This window comes from Pollicipes pollicipes, unplaced genomic scaffold, assembly GCF_011947565.3.
Source record: "Pollicipes pollicipes isolate AB1234 unplaced genomic scaffold, Ppol_2.1 Scaffold_1600;HRSCAF=1878_pilon_pilon_pilon, whole genome shotgun sequence".
In the NCBI taxonomy this organism is placed as follows: Eukaryota; Metazoa; Arthropoda; class Thecostraca; order Pollicipedomorpha; family Pollicipedidae; genus Pollicipes; species Pollicipes pollicipes.
Genome location: NW_023595962.1, coordinates 7737402 through 7744596, shown reverse-complemented (window position 1 = coordinate 7744596; position 7195 = coordinate 7737402). Strand labels below are relative to the sequence as shown.

Below are 7195 nucleotides of genomic sequence, written 5' to 3'. Positions count from 1 at the left end.
CAGATCAGATCAGATCAGATCAGGGGGTATGGTAGGTTAGGTCGGATTAGATCAGATCAGATCAGACAAGATCAAGCACGGCAGGGCAGGGTAGGGCAAGTCAGGCCGGCGAGGTCAGGTGAAGCCGGGTTAGGTAGGTCAGCTTATTCTGTCGGATAAATTCGAGTGAAGCAGATGAGGTCAGTCGGCTTGGGGGGCGTTAGGTGAGATCAGATCAGGCTGGGTCACGTTTATTCGCGTTGGTGGATTGACGGAAAGGACAGGATGAGAGAACGCAAACCATGCAAGGGAGACGCGAAGAAATTTTGCAAAAAGAAAAGTTGTGGAGAAATCGATCGGCCGAGTGATATGGTGTCTACAGACCGGGATACCTGCGCCTGGCTGTGCATACACACGCCGAGCATTTGACTGGCTACGAACAAAAAGACGGCATAATGATCTATCATTGTTTACGAGACACGGCTCCGACGCCTCGCCGGTGCACTCAGTGAACAAGATGGGACGAGCGCCACAGACCCGGGCCATGAGGCAAAGCATGTGCGCTTTTCCCTCCCTGCCCGGAAGGAAACTAACGATGAGGATTAACTCAACCTAGTCCACTCGTTAAACACGGTATTGTGCCCGTGGCCACCCACTACCCAGTCCAAATCATTTACACCCACCTGTCTGCCAACCGTTTGCATTTGGCCAGGCTATATGACCGCACAGTCGAAGTAACCGAAAGCCGTCTGCAATTTGCCTGCACTGAAGTTTCAACAAATAAGTTTCAGACAAATTTGCACAAAAATTTGCCGCGTGCTGATCATTGCAAAAGAAGCGAGAACAGAGTTAATTATTCCTTCATGGCCAATGGGGTGGCAGTATTTGAATGACGTTTCTGTGGCGTTATGCATGCATGAGTGACCTTGAAGTAGTCAGCACGGAATAGTGCGCACATCTTCGCGAGCGCGTAGCTCAGAAAGAAGATGGTTTTAGGTCTAAGAGGGTAGGGCTCTGAGCTACACCAAAGGATCTTCAAGGTCGTTATCTCAGTTCAAAACTCCACACAAATGTGAAAACCCTCATTTAACACAGCGCATCCAGGGGGAGAGTCGCCCAGTGTAACCATTGTTTGGGGAGAAATTGAACACGGAGGGAAGAGGAATTGAGAACTAGGAGGGGAGCTGAAAACGAAGCGAACGTGCGTAATGTAGTAACGTACGGACGGACCTTTACACCTGCTGTCTGGGCTGAAAGAACAAGCTCTCATCAGCACTTAATGAGGCGAGGCATCGCCTGCTCTGTCTCTGCTAGTGTTTCCTGTGGCGCATTTACCCTCGATACGCGAGCGCCACTCCTTCCGCAATCCCAGTTGTGCAATACCTGAATTACAGTTTCACGGCACTATTTATACGTCAGTTATCCCACAGCGTCATGGCCACTCATTCTGTGGATCCTGATCACCCTCACGACTTATGAGTCCGTGTGGTTGCTAGCTTGGCAATGCTGCCTTCCCAATTACGGACCCTCTGTATACCCGAGATAGCTAACTCTGCACACACACGCACTACCACGGTGTGTGTGTGTGTGTGTGTGTGTGTTGGGTGTGTTGTTTTGTGTGTTGTGTTGTGTGTGTGTGTGTGGTGTGTGTGTGTGTGTGGGGTGTGTGTTGTGTTGTGTGGTGTGTGTGTGTGTGTGTGTGTGTGTGGTGGTGTGTGTGTGGGTGTGTGTGTGTTGTGTGTGTGTGGTGTGTTGTGTGTGTGTGTGGTGTGTGTGTGTGTGTGTGTGTGGAGGCGGAGAGAGAGAGGAGAGAGAGGAGAGAGAGCGAGCGAGGCGAGCGCGCGAGAGGAGAGAGAGAGAGAGAGAGAGGAGAGAGAGAGAGAGAGAGAGAGAACCTAACCTACTCACGACGCCCCCCGTGCGCTGCCCGTGGAGCTGAGCGCCCTGAGCGCCCTGTACTTACTCTGCACGTTCAGCACGTGGGTCTGCAGCACCTCGGCGTTGTCACGCGCGTGGCACGTGTAGTTGCCGGCGTGGATCAGCTGCACATGGCTCAGGTACAGGGAGCCGTCCGGGAACACGCGCAGAGCCTCGTCCTGCAGCTGAGTCAGCTCCCGACCCGACCTGTCCGGCAGGGTCACGCTCGCTCAGAGGGGTCGAGCTGGGTCACAAGGGTCAAACCAGGTCACAGTGGTCCGCCTTAACAACAGCCCATACAATCGATTTTTGAGTTGCACTGGTCACGGGCCCCGACGGGTCACAGGGGCCAAGCCAGGTCGCAGAGTTTGCGCTCGGTCACAAGGGTCACGCTCGGTCGCAGATGCCACGCTAGGTCATAGGGGTCACTATAAGTTACCTAGTCGCAGGGTCTCCGGTTAGAGCAGGCCAACCCTGATCAGGGAGGAGGTCCATTCGGGTCAGAGGTCTGATCTAGTCGCAAGGGGGAGACCGTGCTTGGCCACAGATGCTTGCCCATGGTTTCGGAGTTACCATCATGCTTTCACTGAGGGGGTCGGAAACATCCAGTAACAAGGGATTGTGCCGGGCTGATTTTTGGAGTCATTGCCTGCTCACTGGATGGTCGTGGCCTGTTGGACCAGGTTTGTTCATGTTTACACGTGAGAATAAATGTTAAGATGATGCATCGTAGTGAGAGCAGAACTCACAGTTCAATACACTGGATCAAACATTGAAGCAAACGCCCGGTAACCATAGACGGGAGATCAGATGTCCAAGAATGTTCAACCAATGTGCTCCAACGACACAAGATACAGATGTCTTTCAAAATTGTCATGCGTAAATAATTTCAGCCAAAATCCGACAAGCACTTTGCAAAGAGAATAATACAAACGCCGTGACAGCCTCCGCGAGGCCACTCTTGCCGCTGTTCCTTACCGCTGACCAGAGAGCTGCATCTGAGCGCTCATTGGTGAACCCACTGACCATGTCTGAGCGCTCCTTGATGGACCAGCCAGATGCCGGTGACACCTCGTGATCTCACTTGTGAAGCCACGTCACCTCTCCGCTCATTGGTAGAGCCATGTGCCCTCACCGTCTCCAGACGACGCGGGGCGCCGGAGACCCAGTGACGTCACACTTGATCTCGACGTTGTCACCCACCAGAGCGGACAGAAGGTTCACCTCCAGAGATTTGTCCAGCGACACCATGGCGATGCCTGCGGCGGTCAGCGAGGTCACACAGGGTCACTGGGGTCACTCACTCGGGGTGACCGTCTGAGGTCGCTCGGGTCACTCAGGGCTGGGATCACTCAGGGTCAATGTTGCACAGGTGCAATAGGCTCTTCGTTCTGGTTAGAGGATATATTAGTTGCTTGGAAGGTGAATTCTCAAACACAAACACTGGGCCTGAAGCCGAAGATGACTGAGTGGGTGTTGGAAGGGCAACCCCCGTCCATAATAAGTATGGACATAACAAATGATTGTGGAAATTGTGAATTGTGTCCAACGGCGTCTTTGTGAGTACTGCGGGCTAGAAATAAAGAATACTGTACTGTATAGCTTGTTGAAGGCGATGTAGAACTCGTTGATGTCGAGCTTGCCGTCGCCGCTGGTGTCGTCGAAGTGGGAGAGATCGGTGAGGTCACAGCCGGATATCAGGTCATTCAGATGGTGTTGTTCCGTCACCTGCACAAAAAGGACACATACAAATGTCAGTGGGGTGACATCCTGACACGAGGTCACTCCGGTGGCGCCCCTCCCGTTCCCTGCACGGAGATAACATTATGACCATGACTATGAATGCAGGCGGGGACGGAGACGGAGGTTTATCCACACAATAAGCATCATGTTATACAAAAGCACAAGACAAATTCACAGCAAAAAGGCAGAAGGCGGAAGATGGCTCGTGGGCACGCGAAAGTTCGCATTTAGACGGAACAAAAAAGCAGCCAGCTTCTTGCTTTGGATGCAGGACACATCACACACATTGCCCAGTTTCCCCAGTGACGTCTGGATAGGGGACAGAAGCTCTGGCTCTTTTCAGCCCTGGGTGATTGCTGTTAGCTGCTTGCAACTATGCTGCATCCAATTATCCGACGCAGATTTATTTTGTTGTGCATGTTTCGCGCAGCATCATTATTCGGATGCTAAATGCACTCGATATTGTACAGACTATTTCGCGCTGGCTATATTAAAATCACCCTGAGATGTATGACGCCATAGAGACTTTATACTAATTCCACCTCTTCCATTGCCGTACTGTGTTCCAGGTCATGAAAAACATGGCCATTGACTCATTTGTGTCTGAAGTACGTCACCCACGAATTGCAAGCATCGACAGATAGCAGTTACCATTCAACCATCCCTAACGCGTGAATACAAAACTTGATCACGAACCGCAAGTTGTGATACATGATACAACCGTTCGGGAAGTTCTACTAGTTGCACGGAAATAAGGCGGGAAGTCAAATTACTTAAGGACGGCGTCATAGCCAAGAGTGCGAGTAAAAAAGGTAATATCACCGACAAATCTACGAGAGCATCCCGAGAAAACGGCCAAAACACGCGCGCATAGAGATCACTGGGCTTGTCCCGTTCGCGAAAAATTCGCAAAGCCACCTTGCGGTAAAATGGAAGCATTACAAAAGAGTCAGTCCGTCTGCTACAGCAGCAATTCAGACACGGCCAGTTTGGTAGCGACTCTGACGTCATAAAGACGTTCAATGACGTAATTAAGCGGTACGTATGAGGAGCATATTTAATAAATGGTAAAACGCCTGTTTAGAGCAATCTTGTGCACTGAAAAGCATTCCAATCGTTTAAGTGAGCTTTTTCATCATATCTCATGCGTGCCCCAAACATCTCCAAATTTGGGATGTCTCTCTTTGAGTGGCCAATCCGTTACAACATCGTGACAGGGTGAGGACTTCATCAATGCGCGATGTGGTCTCGTATTATGAGGTTGATAAAAAATATCATCGGTCTTTCACAATCACCGGCACGTTCTTACGTACCGTGCCGGCTTGGATATCAAACATCTAATTTCGCTTCGCCGTTACGTAAGTCGGACACTACAATGAACGGGAAGCCGGATGTTACATCAGGAAAGTTATCGGATGAGCCTTCTGAGAGCGCACCCAACAGCAGGGTGGAAACACAGCGGGGCGCGAGCGAAGTCTGGGCAAACTTCCTTTAACCTTGCCTCGTTAGCGTTCGCCCCAAACTACATCATTGCTTTAGATCGGTCGGCCCTCGTGTGACAAAACGTTCTGGGAACATGTGGGAATTGAGGCCCCGACAACAGGACCGCTTTATCGGAGTCATCTTCATGTCTGAAGTGCATCAGACACAAACTCACGTGACGTAATAAATTTCACATCAGGGAAGTATAACCATTACACGCCACTCAGCAGCCCAGAATAACGGAATGCGTCGTCGCTTTTACCATAGCCTCGTTGTTATAGGGCTTTCATCCAGCCAGTCATTATAACAATTGCTCCCAATCATGCATCGACATCTCCCCTGATTAAAGCCAGAGCTGGTTTCATATCTGGGATCAGTCCTCGACGAGCCGCACTGTTTTGACATGTTCTGTCTGCGGCACTTGGCCGACACCCTGCTGAGAGCCTGGGCCCCACTGAGCCGGACGGAGGGCTCACGAAACCGCCCCAGTGCCGCTCCGCACAGGCGGGCTGCTGACGAATTCCCATGCCAATCGTTACCATCCTGCACGGACCCCGGAAGGCCTTGAAACGGTGGCTGGTCACGCGATCTTGAGCCCCCAACACAGTGGCAGGTTTGGGTTGCGGTTTTCTTTTCTGATCTGTACTGCTGTCGAGGAGGTTCACTGCACACACTTTTCGTTGGAAGATACTACGTTGGAGAGTGACAAAACTGGTGCCTTTCGCATCGCACCAACCCGTGAAACGCCCCGCTAGGAAGACCTGGGGCCCTCAATAAGTCGAGTTTATAAGGTTTTCGCCAGTTTCTAAGACCTCTCTTTACATTCGTTACGCGTTGGTTACGCTTGGAGAAATATCTCACCCTGGTTACCAAGCGTGCAGCCACACGTCGCAAAAAGGCAACATTCATTTGGCCCTCATTAAGCTACAGATGCGAATAACACCGGGGCGTACTGCTTGTCATTAGTACAAGCCACCTACTGCTGCCTTGTCTGGTCTTGTCATTGGTAGAAGCCACCTACCACTGGCTTGTCTCGTCTTGTCATTAGTACAAGCCACCTACCGCTGACTTGTCTGGTCTTGTCTTGAGGCTTAGGGTCTAGAAACAATTGCTTTAAAACTTGAGCATGATTTCTAACAGCATCTGAGCGTAACGCTGCAATTACGCCCTAAGTCCCTCCCCATTCCCTTCTTACTCTTCAGTTACGCTCTATACCCCCTTGCTCCTTTTCTATTGCCCGCTTGCCCCCGCACCATGCATGACGTTATGTATGGTCCACATTTCGAACATCTAGCACCACCCTGCCCTCACCATGGGGTCGCGCACCACGCGCTCACTGGGCACGACCTTCAAAGACATCCGAAGCGGGGGTTCCCCAGAGGTCACAAAGGTCAGTGCGCCACGGTATCACGGAAGCTGGTGGCGCAGCCGGCGCGCCGCGACCATATTTGGCATTGTTCTGAATAAGCCCGGCTGCTTAAAATGAGTGGTTCACATTTGTATGGGGTTTTAAACTCAAGTAGCCAATTGCAAGACCTTTCGGTGCTGAAGCAATCCTGTGCTTCTTAAGACTTGAGCCCCTACAGTTTCTGAGATACACGCCGACGGAAAGGGGGAAAGGTATATCGGGGAGAGTATTACAAAGCTATCTTGGCATTCATGACTTCATAATAACGTCATTCAAAACCTGTCATTCCATAATCCATGTGGCGATCAAGGCCAAGAAAAATGCAATTGTCCAGGTGCTCATATCTGGCGCTCGTGAGCACGGTTTCCAGATATCATGGACGTCAATTGGTTCCCAATCAATGTTGCGCGTGGCACTACGATGCATCAAGCCCTGACACAGTGAGGAGCATATTTACTAAACAGAAAGTTGTGCTGCTTAGAGCAGTCTTTTCCACCTAAAAAGCATACCAATAGTTATATGCAAGTTTGTTTCATCATATCTGATGAAACAAACATTTGTTATCATGTCTCAAATTATATCTCATAAATATATCATTACACAACATAAATATATATATATATATATATCTATCTCTCTCTCTCTATCTCTCTCTCTCTCTCTCTC

At 50.5% G+C, this 7195-nt stretch overlaps 1 protein-coding gene and 1 long non-coding RNA gene across 2 annotated transcripts in view; both read right to left on the bottom strand.

Annotated features, from left to right (window-relative positions):
- LOC119090581 (follistatin-related protein 5) overlaps positions 1-7195 on the bottom strand; it is a gene marked incomplete in the record, with an annotated part of 95925 nt that overhangs the window by 49198 nt on the left and 39532 nt on the right.
- LOC119090592 (uncharacterized) lies at positions 2007-3620 on the bottom strand. The gene is made up of 3 exons (XR_005093267.1): positions 3492-3620; positions 3032-3155; positions 2007-2103 (listed from the first exon to the last, which is right to left on the bottom strand). It is a non-coding gene; the product is annotated as an uncharacterized LOC119090592 (long non-coding RNA).